Here is a 19,967-nt window from a genome sequence, read left to right on the forward strand (position 1 = left end):
GAGAAAATGAAAACAGACAAAAAGGGATTTGTTTTGGAGGTGTACTGAGGGCTGTGTCAAGGGGAATGAGCAAGGTTGAAGACCCAGTGCAGTAGCGCTGTGTTTGTGTATGAATTCTTCATGCTGTTTCCCATCTCTTCCTTTACCTTCCACCAGCCCTACAACTCCACAAGAACATGGTGTTCCTCCAATTCCGGTCTTGTGCATTCCCAATGATCTTCACTCTACCATTGGCCACCTCTCATTCCCCTAAACTCCAATGAGTATTGACCCGGTCTGCTTAATCTTTCATGGAAACAAATTCCTCATCCCAAGAATCAGCTGATGCCTTGAACTGCTTCCAATGCCAATATATTTCTCCTCGAGTGAGGAGACCAAAAATCTACACAGTGCTCCGTATGAAGTCTTAGCAATGTCCTGTACCAGCTGTAGCAAGGCTGCCATTCCTTTATACTCCATTTGCCTTCGAATAAAGCCCAAGATTCCAATTGCATTCGCTATTTACTTGCTGTACCTGCACGCTAACACTTTGTGATTTGTTGAAAAGGACACCCAGCTCACACTGTGCTGCAGCATCTCTCCATTATAACATGTTGCTTTTCTAATCCTCTTTCCTAAGTGGACACTCTTTCGCACATTATACTCCATCTGCCAGACTATATCCTTTTGCTGACTGTTCTTATCAAGCAAATTATAACTGATGCATCTGCAACTCTGCAACCCCTTCATTCAGTCCAGGGGTACAGCTCATCAGGTCCAGGGGATTTGTTGGTCTTTAGTCCTGTTAGTTTATCTGGTCAATTTTCTCCAGCGATTGTGGTTCTTTCCCCTTCATTTCTGCGTCTTGATTTTCTACCATTCTTGGGATGCTTAATGTGTCTTCTGCTCTAAAAACAGACACAAGATATTAGCTTGAATAGGTAGATTGGAGAGTTGGGCAGATGGACTTCAATCTGGACAAATGCGAAGTGATGCATTTTTGGAAGATGCAATTCCAGAGTGAACTATACAGTAAATGGAAAGGTCCTGGGGAAAATTGACATACAGAGAGACCTGAGTGTTCAGGTCCATTGTTTCCTGAAGGTGGCAATGTAGGTCAGTAGAGTGGTCAAGAAGGCATACGGCATGCTTTCCTTCATTGAACAGGGTTTTGAGTACAACAGTTGGCAGGTCGTGTTACAGTTGTATAAGACTTTGGCTCAGCCACATTTGGAATACTGCAAACAGTTCTGGTCACCACATTACCAAAAAGCTTTGGAGAGGGTGCATTGGAGGTTCACCGGTTTGCTGTCTGGTATGGAGGGTGGTAGCAATGAGGAGAGATTGAGTAGATTAGGATTCTTTGCATTGGAAAGAGGGCGGTTGGTGGGGGGGAGGCGGGGGAGAGTGCGGGATCTGATTGAGGCCTACAAAACCATGAGAGGTGTAGACAGAGTAGGGATAGCAAGAAACCTTTTTCCCAGAGTGGAGGACTCAATTACTAGTGGTCACGAGTTCAAAGTGAGAGGGGAAAAGTTTAGGGGAGATATATGTGGAAAGGTCTTCATGCAGAGGGTGGTGGGTGCCTGGAATGCACAGCCAGCAGAGGTGGTAGGGGCAGGAACGATAATGTCATTTAAGATGTATCTAGACAGATACATGAATGGGCAGAGAGCAGAGGGATACAGATACTTGGAAGCTAGATGGCAGATTTATATAGAGGATCTGGATCAGTGCAGGCTTGGAGGGCTGAAGGGCCTGTTCCTGTTTTGTAATGTTCTTTGTTCTTTGTTCTTGAAGTTCAGTTCCTTGTTTCCCATTACTGTATTAATTCTGCAATTTCATCATCTAAGAGACCAATGCTTATTTAGCTACTCTCTTCCTTTTTAGATGCTTGCACAAGTTTTTACAGTCTACATTTACATGTTTCTATTTATATAATGTTAGTATTCTTTCATAGTCTAATTTTTCTCTCCATTTAAAAAAAAATTATTTAAAGGTTTCTAAAGTATCCCCAAAGTTCTGAGCTTCTGCTAATGTTTGCATCATTTTTATATCTTTTCTTTCAATTTGATACCATTTTTAACTTGATAAATTAGTCACATATTGGTGCAAGCTTCTCATAATATCTTTATTTCTCAAAAGAAAGTTTATAAATATTTCCTTATTATCTGCCACTGTTCCTTTTCCATATTTCCTTTAACTTATCTTCCTAATGCACTGTAACCAGTTCCATTTTCCTACCTTTGCAATTGCCTTCATTTCAGCGTAAAACAGGTGTTTTAAACTCAAATAGACTCAAAGAGCTGCACAGCACAGAAACAGATCCTTCAGTCCAACTTGTCCATGCCAACCAGATATCCTAATTAATCTATTCCCATTTGCCAGCGTTTGGCCCATATCCCTCCAAACCCTTCCTATTTATATACTTTTAAATGTTGTAATTGTATCAGGCTCCAACACCTCCTCTGGCAACTCATTCCATACACGCACAATCCTCTGTGAGAAAAGGTTGCCCTTAGGTCTCTTCTAAATCTTTCCCCTCTCATCTTAAACTTATGACCTGTAGTTTTGGACTCCCCAGTCTTGGGGAGTCTATTTACTCTATCCATGCTTCTTATGATTTTATAAATCTCTATAAGGTCACCTCTCAGCCTCTAACCTGCCAAGAAAAATACCCCAGTCTATTCAGCCTCTCTCTATAGCTCAAACCCTCAAACCCTGGCAGCTTTCTTGTAAATCTTTTCTGAACCCTTTCAAGTTTCACAACATCCTTCCGATTGGAGGGAGACCAGAATTGAATGCAGTATTCCAAAAGTGGACTAACCAATGTTCTGTATAGCTGCAACATGATGTGGTAATTCCTATACTCAATGCACTGACTCACAAAGGAAAGCATACCAAACACCTTTTTCACTATCCTGTCTACCTGCGACTTCACTTTCAAGGAACTATGAACCAATGTCCCTTTTTTCAGCACACTCCCCAGGACCTTACCATTAAGTGTATAAATCCTGCCCTGATTTGCCTTTCCAAAATGCAAAACCTCACATTTACCTAAATTAAACGCCATCCACCACTCCTCAGACTATTGGCCCATCTGATCAAAATCCTATTATAATCCGAGGTAACCTTATTCGCTGTCCACTACACCTCCAATTTTGATGTCATCTGCAAACTTACTAATCATCCCTCCAATGTTCACATCCAATCAATTATATAGATGACAAAAAGCAATGGACCCAGCACCGATCTTTGTGACACTCCACTGGTCACAGGCCTCCAGTCTAAAAAGCAACCCTCTACCATCACCCTCTGTCTCCTACCTTTGAGCCAGTTCTGTGTCCAAATGGCTTGTTGTTCCAGTATTCTATGGGATCTAACCTTGTTAACCAATCTATCATGTTGAATGCCTTACTAAAGTCCTTATAATCCAGTAATCCTTATAGATCACGTCTACCGCTCTACCCTCATCAATCCTCTTTGATACTTCTTCAAAAACTCAATCAAGTTAGTGAGACACAATTTCCCACATTCAAAGCCATGTTGACTAGCCCTAGTTGGACCTTGCATTTCTAAATACATGTAAGCCCTGTCCCTCAGGATCCCATCCAACAACTTGCTCACTACTGATGTCGGGCTCAAATCTTTCACCCTCAAATGGAATATGAAATTCTGTCATGTTACGATCACTGTTACCCGGCGAATCTTTTACAATGGGGTCAGCAATTAATCCTATCTCATTGCACATTAACAAATATTAATTGCCATTTTGGTTCCAAAATGTTTTGTTCCAAGAAATTGTCCTGAATATATTTCATTAACTTATCCTCCAGGCTGATTTACAAATTTGATTCATCCATCCTATATGAAGATTAAAATTTCCTCCAGTTTTTGCAATACCTTTCTTATAAGCCCCAATCATTTATTTAAATTCATTCTTACAGTGTAGCTATTGTCATTTGGACTTATAAACCTCAACCACACTAGTGACTAATTTCCATTGCTATCTTTACCTCCACCCAATCTGACTCTGCATCTTGGTCCTCCAAACCAAAATCATCTCTCACTATGGTAATAATCTCATTCTTTACCAACAAGACCTCTCCACCTGCATTTCCTCACTTTCTGTCCATCCACAACGATAAATACCCTTGATTATTCAAATTTCAGCCATAGTCATGATGTAATGGCTATTGTTCCACATACATTCATTTCAATTTGTGCTATCAATGCACCCATCTTGTTGCAAAATATTGCGCTTTCAAATAAAGAGCCATTAATTCACCATATTTCCTTTATCTGACCTTATTTGATGGTACGTTGCCCACTCTGTCCCTTCCTGTCATGCTCGGTTATTTCATTACTCACATTGTTACCCTGCACTACTTCCTTGTCCTGTCTATATAAATGCAAGCTGTTGTGGATAACATAAGTTTGACTCTGTTTCATAACTCACAGTTTTACTTATCGCCTATGCAGCCATCAGAGTAAATACAAAGCAGATGGAGGACTGTGTGGAGAGAATGAAGTCAGTGAGAGAAACAGGATGAAGAACAGTGTTGTGGGAATCAGATAGAGATGTGCAGAAAGAAACCTGGAATGTGGATGGAAAAATCTGATAAGGACCACAAGTGTTGGTAATTGACATGGAATTATATAGAAATTGACAGTATCAAAACAGATTACTGTACATATCTGTGTGTCTAAGTCTGACAGCATTTGCGGAGAGAGAAGCAGAGTTAATGTTTCAAGTCCAATGTAACACTGAAAAAGAATTTTATTAGATGAGCAATATGAACTCTGTTTTTTTCTCTCTACAGATGCTACCAGACCTGCTGACATTCTCTGCTTTTGTTGCAGGATCACACCTTGAAGTTGTCCTCCTCTCTGACTAGAGACAGGAGTGTGGTGCTGGAAAAGCACAGCAGGTCAGGGAGCATCCGAGAAGCAGGGGAAATCAATGTCTTGGGCAAAAGCCCTTCATCAGCAATGAGGTTTGTGAGGCAAGGGGGTGGAGAGATAAATGGGATGGGGGTGGGGCTAGGGGGAAGGTAGCTGGGAGTGCGATAGGTTGATGGAGGTGGGGTAATGGTGATAGGTCAAAGGGGAGGGTGGAGTGGATAAGTGGAAAGGAAGATGGGCAGGTAGGACAGGTCATGAGGTCGGTGCCGTGTTGGGAGGTTGGATCTGGGATAAGGTGGGGGGAGGGAAAATGAGGAAAGTGGTGAAATCCACATTGATGTCATGGGGTTGGAGGGTCCCAAGGCAAACGCTGAGGCATTCTTCCTCCAGGCATCGGGTGGTTAGGATGTGGTGATGGAAAAGGCTCGGAACATGTTGGAGGGGTGGGGTTCAAGGGTGGAGGTGCTGGAAGTGGATGAGATACTCTGGAGGGCATCATTGACTACGTGAGAGGAAAAATTGCATTATTTGAAGAAGAAGGCCATCTGGTGTGTTCTGTGGTGGAACTGGTCCTTGTGGGAGCAGATGTGGCAGAGGCAGAGGAATTGGAAATAAGGGATAGTGTTTTTACAGGAGGCAGGGTGGGAGGAGGCGTAGTCCAGGTACCTGTCTCAGTCAGTGGGTTAGTAGAAGACGTCTACATTGAGTCGGTCACCTTTGATAGAGAGGTCCAGGAAGGGAAGGGAGGTGTCTGAGATGGTCCAAGTGAACTTAAGGTACGGGTGGAAGGTGTTGGTGAAGTTGATGAACTGTTCAACCTCCTCGTGGGAGCACGAGGTGGCGACAATAAAGTCATCAATATAGTGGAGGAAAAGGTGGGGAATGGTATCGGTGTAAATGCGGAATATGGACTGTTGCACATAACAGACAAAGAGACAGGCATAGCTGGGGCCCATGTGGGTGCCCATGGCTACCCCTTTCATCTGGAGGAAGTGAGAGGATTCAAAGGAGAAATGATTGAGGGTGAGGACCAGTTCAGCCAAATGAATGAGAGTGTCAGTGGAAGGGTACTGGTGGGGATGCCAGGAGGGGAAGAAATGGAGGGCTTGGAGCCCTGATCATGGCGGATGGAGGTGTAGAGGGACTGGATGTCCATGGTGAAGATGAGGCACTGGGGGCCAGGGAAACTGAAGTCCTGGAGGAGGTGGAGGGCGTGGGTGGTGTCCTGAACCTAGGTGGGGAGCTCCTGGATTGGAGGGGTAGAGCATTGACAAGACGTTTGGTGGGGCAGGTGCAGGCCGAGATGATGGGTCGGCCGGGGCAGTCAGGCTTGTGAATCTTGGGTAGGAGGTAGAACTGGACGGTGCGAGGTTCCCGAACTATGAGGTTGGAAGCTGTGGATGGGAGCTCCCCTGAGGTGATGAGGTTGTGTACCGTCTAGGAGATGATGGTTTGGTGATGGGAGGGTGAAGTCATGGTCGAGGGGGCGGTAGGAGGTGTCTTTGAGTTGGCGTTTGGCTTCAGCGGTGTAGAGGTGAGTGCGCCAAACTATCACTGCACCCCCCCTTTGTCCACTGGTTTGATGGTGAGGTTGGGATTGGGGCAGAGGGAGTGGAGGGCTGCGCGTTGTGAGGTGAAAGGTTGGAGTGGGTGAGGGGGGGTGGACAGGTTGAAGCGGCCAATGTCCCGGCGGCAGTTTGAAATAAAGAGATCAGAGCTCCTCTTTGATTAGTCCTAGCAATCCAGGCCGAGATCCACTTCCTTGGTTGGATGCTGATGTAGCCTGATCCTGGTCTCACAAATAAGATAATACTGGCAGTTCTTTGTAAATTGCTTCCAAATAAGTGATTAAGCAGTGAAAGAAAGACATTGTCCCCAGCGAACAATAGAAACCATATATTTTCCAAGCTTTCGGACTGTAACATGGAATGGAAGTTGGGCTGCTTTAATTGAAAAACGGGACGGTTTTGCCACTTAGGAAAACACTTGTTGCATATTGTTGAGCTGTGCAACACCCTGTCGCTTCTTGGAAGCAAAAAGAGGGGGTAAATCAAAACTTAGCAGCACTGCCGAGCTTTCGTTTTGAGAAACTTCCGCCTAGCAACAGCTCTCTGATTGGTTGAGCTGCGAAAGGTTTTATTTTTAAAACAAAAGCTGTTCGCGCCAAGAGCAGCAGAAAGAGTGATAACATCCAAAGCTTGCAAATAGCAGTCCCCCTTCCTCCACTGTGTGGTGGTGGTGGTGATGGTAGAGACTGCAAAGCCCAGAAAGCTGAAAAGAGATAATTCCCACAAGATAATAGTCAAGTGCCTGATCAATCATCAAGTCGAAGGACAGCTCTCATCAGAAGCACAATCAGAAATTTGCTGGGGGAGAAAAAAAATCTCAGCAGGTCTGGCAGCATCTGTGCAGAGAAAGCAGAGTTAACGTTTCGAGACCAGTCACCCTTCTCAGAACAGATTTTAGCTCGGAAGGGGTTGCTATCTATGCTGAAGATGACCCTGGAGGAGATAGCAGCAAATGTCTTTGAGAGTTGGTGCTCGGCCTTATCTTCAGGTTGAAAATGCGTTGCTGGAAAAGCGCAGCAGGTCAGGCAGCATCCGAGGAGCAGGAGAATCAACGCTTCGGGCATGAGCCCTTCTTCAGGAGGTTTGCTAACAAGATCAGGGTTGGCTCTGAGAGAATGGAATGCGGCAACTTCGGAGAGAGGCAGGTTAGAGCGGAGGAATTAATGCAACCAGTATCAGGTCAGCAGTTCTCAATGAAGAGAGTCAAATGCAGGTAAAAGGACAGGGGGAGGGGTTCAGGTGGATGCTGTGTATTTGAGATAGTGCTTCTGCCTGGTTGCAGTTCTAACGGTGGCCACAAGAGGCACTGATGGGACCGCAGACCTCGCAACTCAGGATTGGCCAGCCCGTGGGGATGGGGTCACGTCCATTCAAGGGACATGAGACCTGAGAGCGTTTTCCATCATATCTTTTTGTTTTTTTAAATTTCAGATTTCCTGCATGTGCAGTATTTTGCTTTCATTACACAATTGCCATTGATTATTCACATATCCAGGATTGGCTGTACGTTGGGTTGATAAGGACTTTACCTGGGATGAAAGAAGGAGCTTGGATTTATATAGCACCTTCCATGAGGCCTCAAAGGCCCTTACAGCCGATTAAGCAGCTTTTGTGATGTAAGAAATTTTTTTTAAAAATCTATTTACAAACAGAATCAGGGAAAACTCCCTTTTTAAAGCAGAATTCTAATGGGGAAAGCGAAAATAAACAAAACCTTACACTTAAGATGTCTCCATGACCTCAGGATCTCCTGAAGTGCTTTATAAGCCAATATAAGATATTTGAAGTCTGGTCACTATTTTATAGGACACACTGTAGCAAATAGGCACCACAAACAGCTACAAACAGTAAGGTGAAAAATAATCATCTTTACAATAATTGTGATGCTTGGCAATGGAAAAATCTTCCACATTATTCAAAAGAAAATAGCCCTCTTGTCCATTAAAATTGTACATTGCATCGTTTGCCTGAGAAACAGAAAAGGCCTCTGTTTTAATCTAGTACAATACTACCTGTATGTTATCCTTTGAACTAATTAACCATATTGATTTCAACAGTCATTTCCCTATCCTAGAGAGGACATAAGTATGGCAAGCTCGAAGTCACATTGAAATAGATACTGCCCCAAATACAAAACCTTTTTCTTGGAAAAAGGTATGCATGCATTATCATTTACATTTTCAGTTACCAACAATGCACATATCTATTTTCTTGCTTTAGCAGTTCATCATTCTTGTCAGTCTCTGTATTAGCCTTCCATACATGGTCTTTAACTTGATGCCAGTCTCTTAATGGTACAAATATGCAATGTTGTAGGCTGTTCATTTGGGAGATGTTCCATCGTGGGGTGTGTCATTTCCTTGTTGTTTGTCATTGTCATAGTACATCTTATTGTTCTGTTGGGGTGCTATGGACATCTGGGACTGATGGTTGATTTGTGTCTGCGTTGATGAAGAGTTAACTCCTTACCGATCAGACAACTTGCAGTTGAGGAAAAACTGTTCCAGTTGCATTTTTCTTTGTTCTTACATTGGATGTGGATGTTGCTGGCTGTACCAGCATTTATTGCTCATCCCTAATTGTCCTTGAGAAGGTGGTGCTGAGCTGACCTCTTGAACTGCTGTCGTCCACTTGCTGCAGGCGTACCCACAATGCTGCTAAGGAGTAAGTTCCAGGATGTTGACCCAGTGACACTGAAGAAACAGTGATACATTTCCAAGTCAGGATGATGAGTGTTTGGAGATGGTAGTAGAACGTAAAATATGGAACAGTACAGTGCAGTACAGCCACTTTGTTGTGCCAGCCTTTTATCCTACTCGAGGATCAGAATAACCTACATACCCTTCATTGTACTATCATCCATGTACCTATCCAAGAGTGGCTTAAATGTCCCTAATTTATCTGACTCTACTACCACTGCTGGCAGTGCACTCCACACACTCACCACTCCCTCTGTAAGCAACCCATCTCTGACATCACCCTAAACCTTCCTCCAACCACCTTAAAATTATGCCCTCTCATGATAGACATTTCTGCCATGGGAAAAAGTCTCTGTCTATCTATGCCACCCAATATCTTGTACACCTCTATCAAGTCACCTCTCATCCTTCTTCACTTCAATGAGACATAGGACTTATAAACTTAATGATAAGGTTCTAGGGAGTGTTGCTGAACAAAGAGACCTTGGAGTGCAGGTTCATAGTTGCTTGAAAGTAGAGTAGCAGGTAGAGAGGATAGTGAAAAGGGTGTTTGGTATGCTTTCCTTTATTGGTCAGAGGTTTGGATGGAGTTGGGAGGTCATGTTGAGGCTGTACAGGATGTTGGTTAGGCCACTTTTGGATTATTACGTGCAATTCTATCGGAAGGATGTTGTGAAACTTGAAAGGATTCAGAAAAGATTTACAAGGATGTTGCCAGGGTTGGAGGGTTTGAGCTACAGGGAGAGGCTGGACAGGCTGGGGCTGTTTTCCCTGGAGCATCGGAGGCTGAGGGGGTGAATTTATAGAAGTTTATGAAATCATGAAGGGCATGGATAGGATAAATAGACAAAGTCTTTTCCCTGGGGTAGGGGAGTCCAGAACTAGAGGGCATAGGTTTAGGGTGAGAGGGGAAAGATATAAAAGAGACCTAAGGGGCAACATTTTCATGCAGTGCATGTTGCGTATATGGGATAAGCTGTCAGAGGCGGCTGATACAATTGGAGCATTTAAAAGGCATCTGGATGGGTATATGAATATGAAGAATTTAGAGGCATATGGGCCAAGTGCTGGCAAATAGGACTAGATTAGGTTAGGATATCTGGTCGGCATGGACAAGTGCTGTACATCTCTATGACTCTATAACATGCCCTCCAGTCCAGGGGGCATCCTGGTAAATCTCCTCTGCACTCTCTCTAAACATCCACATCTGAACACAATATTCCAATTGTGGTCGAACCAGGGCTTTATAGAGCTGCAGCATAACCTCACGGCTCTTAAACTCAATCCCCCTGCAAATGAAAGCCAACACACCATACACCTTCTTAACAACTGTATCAATCTGGGTAGCAGGTTTAAGGGATCTATGGACATGGACCCCAAGATCCCTCTGTTCTTTCACACTGCCAAGAATCCTGCCTTTAACACCGTAATCTGCATTCAAATTTGACCTTCCAAAGTAAATGACTTCACACGTTTCCAGGCTGAACTCCATCTGCCACTTATCAGCCCAACTCTGCATCCTGTCAATGTCTCATTGCAACCTACAACAGCCTTCCACACTATCCATCACTCCACCAGCCTTCGTGTCATCAGCAAACTTACTAACCCACCCTTCCACTTCCTCATCCAAGTCATTTATAAAAACTACAAAGAGCAGAGGTCCTAGAACTGATCCCTGCAGAACACCACTGGTCACCAAGCTTCAGGCTGAATACTTTCCATTTACCACCACCCTCAGTGTTCTATGAGCTAGCCAATTCTGTATCCAGACAGACAGGGTTCCCTGTGTCCCATACCTCCTTACTTTCTGAATGAGCCTACCATGGGGAACCTTATCAAACGCCTTGATTAAATGCATGTACACCACATTCACTGCTCTACCTTCATCAATGTGTTTTGTCACATCCTCAAATAATTCAATAAGGTTTGTGAGGCATGACCTGCCCCTCACAAAGCTATGTTGATTATCTCTAATCAAACTATGGTTTTCCAAGTAATCATTAAACCTGTCTCTCAGAATCCTCTCCAATACTTTGCCCCCATTGACATAAGACTGATTGGTCTGTAATTCCCAGGATTATCCCAATTCCCTTTCTTGAACAAGGGAATAATATTTGCCATCCTCCAATCATCTGGCACTACTTCGGTGGACAGTGAGAATGCAAAGATCATCGCCAAAGGCACAGCAATCTCTTCCCTCACTTCCTGTAGTAATCTTGGGTATATCCCGTCTGGCCCAGGGGACTTATCTACCCTTATGGTTTTCAAAATTTTCAGCACATCCTCCTTCCTAACATCAATCTGTTTGAGCATATCACTCTGTTTCATGCTGTCCTCAGAAGTGTCAAGGTCCCTCTCAGGAGTGAATATTGAAGCAAAGTATTCATTGAGGACCTCCCCTCCTTCCTCCGAGTCCAGGCGCAAGTTCCCTCCACTATCTCTGATCAGCCCTACCCTCACTCCGACCATCCTCTTGTTCCTCACATAAGTGTAGAACACCTTGGGGCTTTCCTTAATCCTACCTACTAAAGCTTTTTCAAGCCCCCTTCTAGCTCACCTAAGTCCATTTTTAAGTTCCTTTCTGGCTACCTTGTAACCCTCTAAAGCTCTGTCTGATCCTTGCCTCCTCAATCTGAAGTAAACTTCCTTCTTCCTCTTGACTAGATCCCTTGTCACCCAAGGTTCCTTCACCCTCCCATCCCTTCCTTGACTCAGTGAGACAAACCTATCCAGCACTATCAGCAAGTGCTTCCTAAACAACCTCCACACTTCTGTCACACATTTTCCTGAGAACATCTGCTCCTAATTTAGGCACCCCAGTTTCTGCCTAATAGCTTTGTAATTCCCCCTTCCCCCAATTAAATACTTTCCCATACCATCTGCTCCTATCCCTCTCCATGAGTAAAGTAAAGGTCAGGGAGTTATGATTGCTATCACTGAAATGCAGTCCCACCAAGAGATCTGACACCTGGCATGGCTCGTTGTCTGGCACAATATGGCCTCCCCTCTCGTCAACCTATCTACATATTGCATCAGGAACCCTTCCTGGACACACCTGACAATAACTGCTCCAACCAAACTATTTGCACTGCAGAGGTTCCAATCAATATTCGGGAAGTTAAAGTCATACTTCTGCACCTTTCCACAATCTGCCTCCCAATCTGCTTCTCTGTGACTCTGTTGTTATTGGGAGACCTGTAGAAAGTTCCCACTAAAGTGATTGCTCCTTTCCTGTTTCTGACTTCCACTCATACTGACTCTGTCGACAATCCCTCATTGACAATCTCCCTTTCTGCAGCTATGATACTATCCCCACTTAGCAATGCCATTCCTCCATCTCTCTTACGTTCACCCCCCCCCCCCCCCCCCCCCCCCCCCCATTCCTTTTGAAACATCTAAACCCTGGAACATCCAACAACCATTCCTGCCTCTGTGATATCCAAGTCTCTGTAATGGCCACAACATCATAGTTCCAAGTACTGATCCATGCTCTGAGTTCATCACCCTTTTTCCTGATACTTCTTGCATTAAAATAGACATACTTCAACCCATCACAGTGATTGCACCTTTGCCCTATCAAGTGCCTATCCCTCCTCACAGACTCTCTGCATACTGTATCTGGCTGTTCACTACCTACTCCACCATCTGATCCATAGTTCTGGTTCCCACCCCCCTGCCAATCTAGTTTAAACCCTCTGGAAGAGCTCTAGCTCTGGTAGTGTTCCCATGTGTCTGCTGCCCTTGTCCTTCTAGAAGGTAGTGGTCATAGATTTGCACGATGCTGTCTAGGGACCTTTGGTGAATTTCTGCAGTGCATCTTGTAGATGGTGTACACTGTTGCTACTGAGTGTGGTGGAGGGAGTGGATGGTTGCAGATGTGGTGCCAATCAAGTGGGATGCTTTCTCTTGGATGGTGTCACGATTCTTGAGTGTTGTTGGAGTTGCACCCATCCAGCCAAGTGGAGAGTTTTCCAACACATCCCTGACACCGTTGTTTGTCATTTATATAAACAATTTGAATGAGAATTTAGGAAGGACGATTTGGGAATGACACCAAAATTGGTGGTATAGTGGACAGTGAAGTACATTATCTAAGGGTAGAAAGAGATCTTGATCAGTTGGGCCAATGTGCTGAGGAGGGGCAGATGGAGTTTAATTTGGATAAGTGTGCGTTATTGCATTTTGGTAAAACAAATAAGGGCAGGACTTATACAGTTAATGGTAGGGCCCTGGAGACCCAGGGGTTTAGATACATAGTACTTTGAAAGTTGTGTCTCAGGTGGACAGGGTGGTTAAGGTTAGATTAGATTCCCTAGAGTGTGGAAATAGGCCCTTTGGCTCAACAAATCTACACCAACCCTCCAAAGAATAACCCACCCAGACCCATTTCCCTCTAACTAATGCACTGAACACTATGGGCAATTTAGAAAGACCAATTCACCTGACCAGCACACCTTTGGACTGTGGGAGGAAACCCACAGATACAGGGAGAATGTGCAAACTCTACACAGACAGTTGCCCGAGGTGGGAATTGAACCTGGATCCCTGGCACTGTGAGGCAGCAGTGCTAACCATTGAGCCACCGTGCCACCAAATAGTTAGCCCACTTGCCTTCATTGCTCAGACCACTGAGTATGGGAGTTAGGGCCTTATGTTGAGGTGGTAAAGGACATTGGTGTGGCCTCTTCTGGAGTACCACATAAATTCTGGTCATCCTGTTATAGAAAGGATAGTGCTAAATTGGAGAGAGTTCAGAGAAGATTTGCCAGGATGTGGCTGGAACTAAAGAGTTTGAGTTCTAAGGAGAGGCTGGATAAACTGGAACTTTTTAAATTGGAGGGCAGGAGGTTGAGGGGTGACCTTGCAGAGGTTTATAAAATCATGAGGGGCATAGATAAGGTGAATAGGCAAAGGTGTTTTCCCGAAGGTAGGCGAGTTCAAACTGGGGAGTATATTTTTAAGATGAGAGGAGAGAGATTTAAAGGGGACCTGAGGAACAAATTTTTCACACAGAGAGTGGTTCATATGTGGAATGAATTGCTAAAGGAAGTGGTAGATGCAGGTACAGTTACAACATTTAAGAGATATTTGGACTGGTGCATGAATAGGAAAGGTTTAGAGGGATATAGGCCAAATGCAGTCAAGTGGGACTAGTTTGGGAAACTTGGACAGCATGGACGAGTTGTACCAAAGGATCTGTTTCCATGCTGTGTGATTTTGTAACTCTATGACTTGTGCTTTGTAAGTGATGGACAGGTCTTTGGGAATCAGGAGGTGTGTTACTCACTGCAATACTCATAGCCTCTGATCTTCTTTTGTAGCCCGAAGACCCGTCAGGTGTAGGAACAGAAGTAGACCATTCAGCCCATCGAGTCTGCTCCACCATTCAATCATGGCTGATATATTTCTTAACCCCATTCTCCCCAATCTATCTGGGTCTTAAATACACTCCGTGACTTGGCCTCTACAACAATGAGTTCCACAGAGTCACCACCTTCTGGCTGAAGAAACTCCTCCCCATCTCAGTTCTAAGTGGTCACCTGTTCACTCTGAGGCTGCGCCCTCATTAAGAATATTGCTTTCTAATTTAATTTCATGTCTCTTTGTGTCATGTGTTTTTAACTAGACAGTGCTGCCTGACACGACCTCCAGTCTGAGTGAAAAGTTGCGCAGGAATTGCTGACTTTCATAAATTAATCCAGTAACCACAGAACTATAGTGGCCAAGCGTTTTTGAATTTGCGTCAACAGCATGATGGAATTGCAATTTGAAAATGTCAACTCGTTTAACGTGTTATGTGCAATCACTCAAGCACTATTTGATTCGGGGAAGGATTGGAAAATCTTTACACAAACCGTTGAGATGTAAGGATCTGGAGATCATTATAAAACGGTGGTTCACTCTGCTCTAACTCTCATGACAGAATATTCCCCTCTCTGGATGTGTCTGGCTGTGGCCAGAAGGGAAAAGCATTGGGCAAGTTTGCCCTTGGAAGGAACTTGCCTGCTTCTTGCCATCTCTGCAATTAAATGATCATTAGTCATAGGAGCAAAAGTAGCCCATTAACCCATCAAGTCTGTACACCATTCAATGAGCTCACAGTTGTCCGGCTGATCCTTAATTACACTTCCTGCCTTTTCCCTATAATCCTTGATTCCCTTCCTAATTAAAAATCTGTCTGTCTCAACCTTGACTCTACTTAATGACACCGTATGAAATAGCCCTCTGCAGTATAGAATTTTACAGATCACTACCCTCTGAGGAAAGAAATTCCTCCTCATTTCTGTCTTGAATGGGTGACTTCTTACTCTGAGATTATGCCCTATGGTCTTAGACTCTGCTACGAGGGGAAGCAATCTACTATGTCAAGACTCCTAAGAATCTTATATATTTCCATAAGGTCGCCTCTCATACTTCTAAACTCCAATGGATGCAGTCCAAGCTTATTCAACCTTACCTCATAACGCAGTCCCCCCCATACCCAGAATCAGTCCTAGTGAACCTTCTCTGGACTGCCTCCAAAGCTAGTGTATCCTTCCTTGGATAAGTGCCCTACACTGTTCACAGTATGCCAGTGAAGATTTTAAACTTGATGCTTTGAGTAGCAGGGAATCAATGTAGGCAAGCAAAGGATGGAGGTGAGGATTGAGCATATCTTACCGAGGGGCAGGGCGCGAACATACAAACATAGAAAACAGGGAACGGAATCAGGCCATTTCACTCCTCGAGCCTCCTCCACCTTTCAAGAACAAAATGGCTGGTGTTTCAAGTTCCCTGATAACCTTTGACTGCCTCGTCTACCAACAATCTATCTACCTCTGCCTTCATAATATCCAATGACCCTCTATTCCCATCCCCACCCACCCCGAGGCAGAGAGTTTCAAAGTCATTCAGCCATCTGAGAGAAAACCCTCTCCTCATCACTGTCCTGAGAAGGAACCCTGCATTTTAAAGCATGCCCCCTAGTGCTGGACTTAGCTGCAAGAGGAAGCACTCTCTCCACATCACCTTGCCATTCAGGATTTTATATGCTTCAACCGTGTCACCTCTCCCTCTTCTAAACTTCAGTGGCAACAAACTCAGTCTGTACAACCTTTCCTCATAAGTCAACCTGTTCACCCCAGGTCTCAGCCACTGAACTGCCACCAACACGTCTACATCCTTTTTTAAATAAGGAGACTAAAAGTACACACTGTATTCGAAATGTGGTCTCACCAATGTCCTGTATAATTGAGGCATGACATTCTTATTTTTATGTTCAATTCCTCTCGTCATAAAGGATAGCGTCCCTGTTAGCCTCCCTTGTTACTTGCTGTACCTGAGTACTACTGTTCTGTGACACATAGAGTCATAGAGATGTACAGCATGGAAACAGACCCTTCAGTCCAACCAGTCCATGCCGACCCAGATATCCCAACCCAATCTAGTCCCACCTGCCTGCACACGGCCCATATCCCTCCAAATCCCTCCTATTCATATACCCATCCAAATGCCTCTTAAATGTTGCAATTGTACCAGCCTCCACCACATCCTGTGGCAGCTCATTCCATACACGTACCACCCTCTGCGTGAACACACGTACAATAACGCCCCGCTCCCTCTGCACCTCAGAGGTCTGCAGCCGTTCTCGTGCTTTTTCTATCTTCCTGCTAAGCAATTCCACATTTCCCCACAGTGTGCATTATCTGCCCATTTTTCTGCCCACTCCCTCAACCAATCTCAAAGACTTTCCTGCGTATCTTTGCATGAACTGCAAATGTAGCTACTCTGCTTTCGCTTCCTTCACCGAAGTCATTGAGAGTGGTTGAGAACAGTTCTGCCTAATTAGTAGCTTAAAGGGGATAGAGATGAATATAGCGTTTAAAAAATGAAGGCATCTGAGGTGGAGGTAAACGTTTGGGCAGTAACAAAAACAGAAAATGCTGGAAAGGCATCTGATGCTGCCAGACCTGCCGAGCGTTTCCTGCAATTCCTGTTTCTGTTTCTGATTTACTGCATCCGCAGTTCCTTCAATTTTATGATGTTTTGGCAACAGCAGTGCTAAGGTAGAGGCAGAATCAAGGTGTTTTGGGCATCTTGCTGTGTGCAAATTGACATTATAACAGTGATTAGCCTTTATTCTGAAACACCCTGGACACTCTGAGATGGTGAAAGGTGAGGTTAGATCGCAAGGTATCGTTGTTCATTCAATTTCTTTCGGATTATTGCTCACCCGATACTCATCTGACTGCTTGTTCCACATGCAGACCCCATCAGAGAATAAACAGGGTAGCTACCTAGGCTGAGTGTCATCCTCCTTCATTGTAGGATATCAAGGTAATTGACCCAGGCCAACTAACTCAGTCCTGGCTCTATGTGCCAGGACTGCTGCTCCCTAGTGAACCTTCACTCGAGGGGTGGGGATAGGAGAAAGGGAATACTGTGTCGATCATTTTTAACTGTACCTTCAGTTGAACCCTCTGACATCAGAGTTGTTACCTGTTACACAACACTGTTGGAGTAGCAATTAAAAATTTAATATGTGTTCATACAACCTCTCTGCCGGTCCATTGTCAAACCAACTTTATTTATAATCGAGGCGGAGGTAAACAGGGTGATGATATGTTTTGCTCAGAAGTATCAGTTTCAGCCGCTGCCCTGGATCCCAATGAACTCACGTACTCTGTGTGCCCTTCGGTACTATCAGAATGAGTGGGAGCAGAAAGGACTCCCAACTAGCTCCATCTAACTGCTGTCAGACTAACGTCTCAGACTCACCAGGAGCACTCTCACCCCTGGGACCAAAACATCATGTGGTGTTCAAATGCAATAATCCAACCAGTCACTTCCACTGTAGTACTGTCAGGGATGCTGTCTTTTGTTGGATGAGATGTTGAACTGAGACCCCCACTGACCTTTCTGATGGAAACGAAAGATCCAGTGGCCTTATATTGGAATGGCTTTTGTCCCCAGTGTCTTGGCCAATATCTAGCCCCTACATAATCCAAATCTGGTCATTGTCTCACTGTTACAACAGTGACTACATTTCAAAAGTACCCCATTGGTACTGAAGCTGTGCCAGGCTGTCAGATCAACACATCAGCATTCCACAGTGCGTTAAAGGAGGTCACTTTAAGAGGATAAACGAAGTCTGCTCTTGAACCACGAGTCTGCCATTGTGACCACTCAGGTGTAGTGAAAGTGACCAGGAGCATTACCTGTCACTCAGTCAGCCAGTGATTATCTGTGAGCTGAACATGAGTGAGCTCTGTCCACCAGAGAGTCTTTGCGAAATCATTTCAACGTATTGCAAATCTGGGATTTTTCCTAGTAATGTAAACTGGAAATATCACCAAAGGGCTACAGTTTGTAAGCAATGAGTATAGGTTAATGGTTAAACCCTGTCATGCTAATATGCTTCATTTGCAGTGGCTCCTGATACACTTGATTGGTTTATTGTTGTCACATGTATTGAGATGCAGTGAAAAGTGTTGTTTTGCCTGTTGTACAATACAAAGTGCATCAGATTAGCAGAACAGAGTAAACAATACAGTGTTACAGCCACAGAGAAGGTGCAGGGAGAGAGAGTCAGAATTAACATTTGAGTGGTCCGTTCAAAAAGTCTGATAACAGCGGGGAAGAAGCTGTTCTTAAATCTATTAGAATGTGTATTAAAACTTTGATGTCTTATATATGATGGAAGGCGTTATAACTGGGTGATTATTTTGGTTGTTTCCTCAAGTCAGTGGATGGAAGGCTGGGTTTGCATGATAGACTGTATTCACGACTCTCTAGTTTCTTGCGATCTTGGGCAGAGCAGTTGCCACACTAAGCTGTATTGCATCCAGACAGGATGCTTTCTATGGTGCATCTGTAAAAATAGATAAGAATCCTTGTGAGCATGCCAAATTTCACTAGCTCCCTGAGGAAGGAGAGATGTTGTTGCACTTTCTTGATCGTCGCATTGATATGGGTGGACCAGGACAAATTGTTGGTGATCATCACACTCAGGAACTTGACGCTTTTGATCATTAGACCATAAGACATAGGAGCAGAAATTAGGCCATTCAGCCCATCGAGTCCTCTCTACCTTTGAATCATGGCTGATAAGTTTCTCAACTGCATTCTCCTGCTTTCTCCCCTTGACAATCAAGAATCAATCTATCTCAGCCTTAAATATACTCAAAGACCCAGCTTCCACAGCCTTCAGTGGCGATGAATTCCATAGATTCCCCACTCTCTGGCTGAAGAAGTTTCTCCTTCTCCCCATTCTAAAAGGTCTTCCCTTGACTCTAAGGCTGTGCCCTTGGGTCCTAATCTCTCCTACCAGTGGAAATATTTTGCCAACATCCACTCTGCCCAAGCCATTCAGTATTCTGTATGTTTCAATGAGATTCCCCCCTCACCCATCTAAACTCCATCGAGTATAAACCCAGAATCCTCAAATGTTCCTCATATGTTAAGCTTTTCATTCCTGGGACCAGTCTCACGAGCCTCCTCTGAACACCTTCCAGGGCCAGTACGTCCTTCCTGATTGGTGCAGACAGGGGCGTGCTGTCTGCTTCCTGAAGTCAATGACCAGCTCCTCTCTTTTGCTGATGTTGATGGAGAGATTGTTGTTTTAAGATCAGACCACCAAGCACTCAATCTGTTTCTTGTATTCTGTCTTGTCAATGTTTGAGATCCACCCTCCAACAGTGGTGAGGTTAGAATATTTGTAAATGGAGTTGGTATGGAATTTGGCCACACTGTCATGTGTTTATAAGGAGTATAATAGGGGGCTGAGTATGCAACCTTGCAGAGCACTGGCCTTGAGGATAATCATGGAGGAGGTGTG

The sequence above is a fragment of the Chiloscyllium punctatum genome, chromosome 4 (genome assembly GCF_047496795.1).
Source record: "Chiloscyllium punctatum isolate Juve2018m chromosome 4, sChiPun1.3, whole genome shotgun sequence".
Lineage (NCBI taxonomy): Eukaryota > Metazoa > Chordata > Chondrichthyes > Orectolobiformes > Hemiscylliidae > Chiloscyllium > Chiloscyllium punctatum.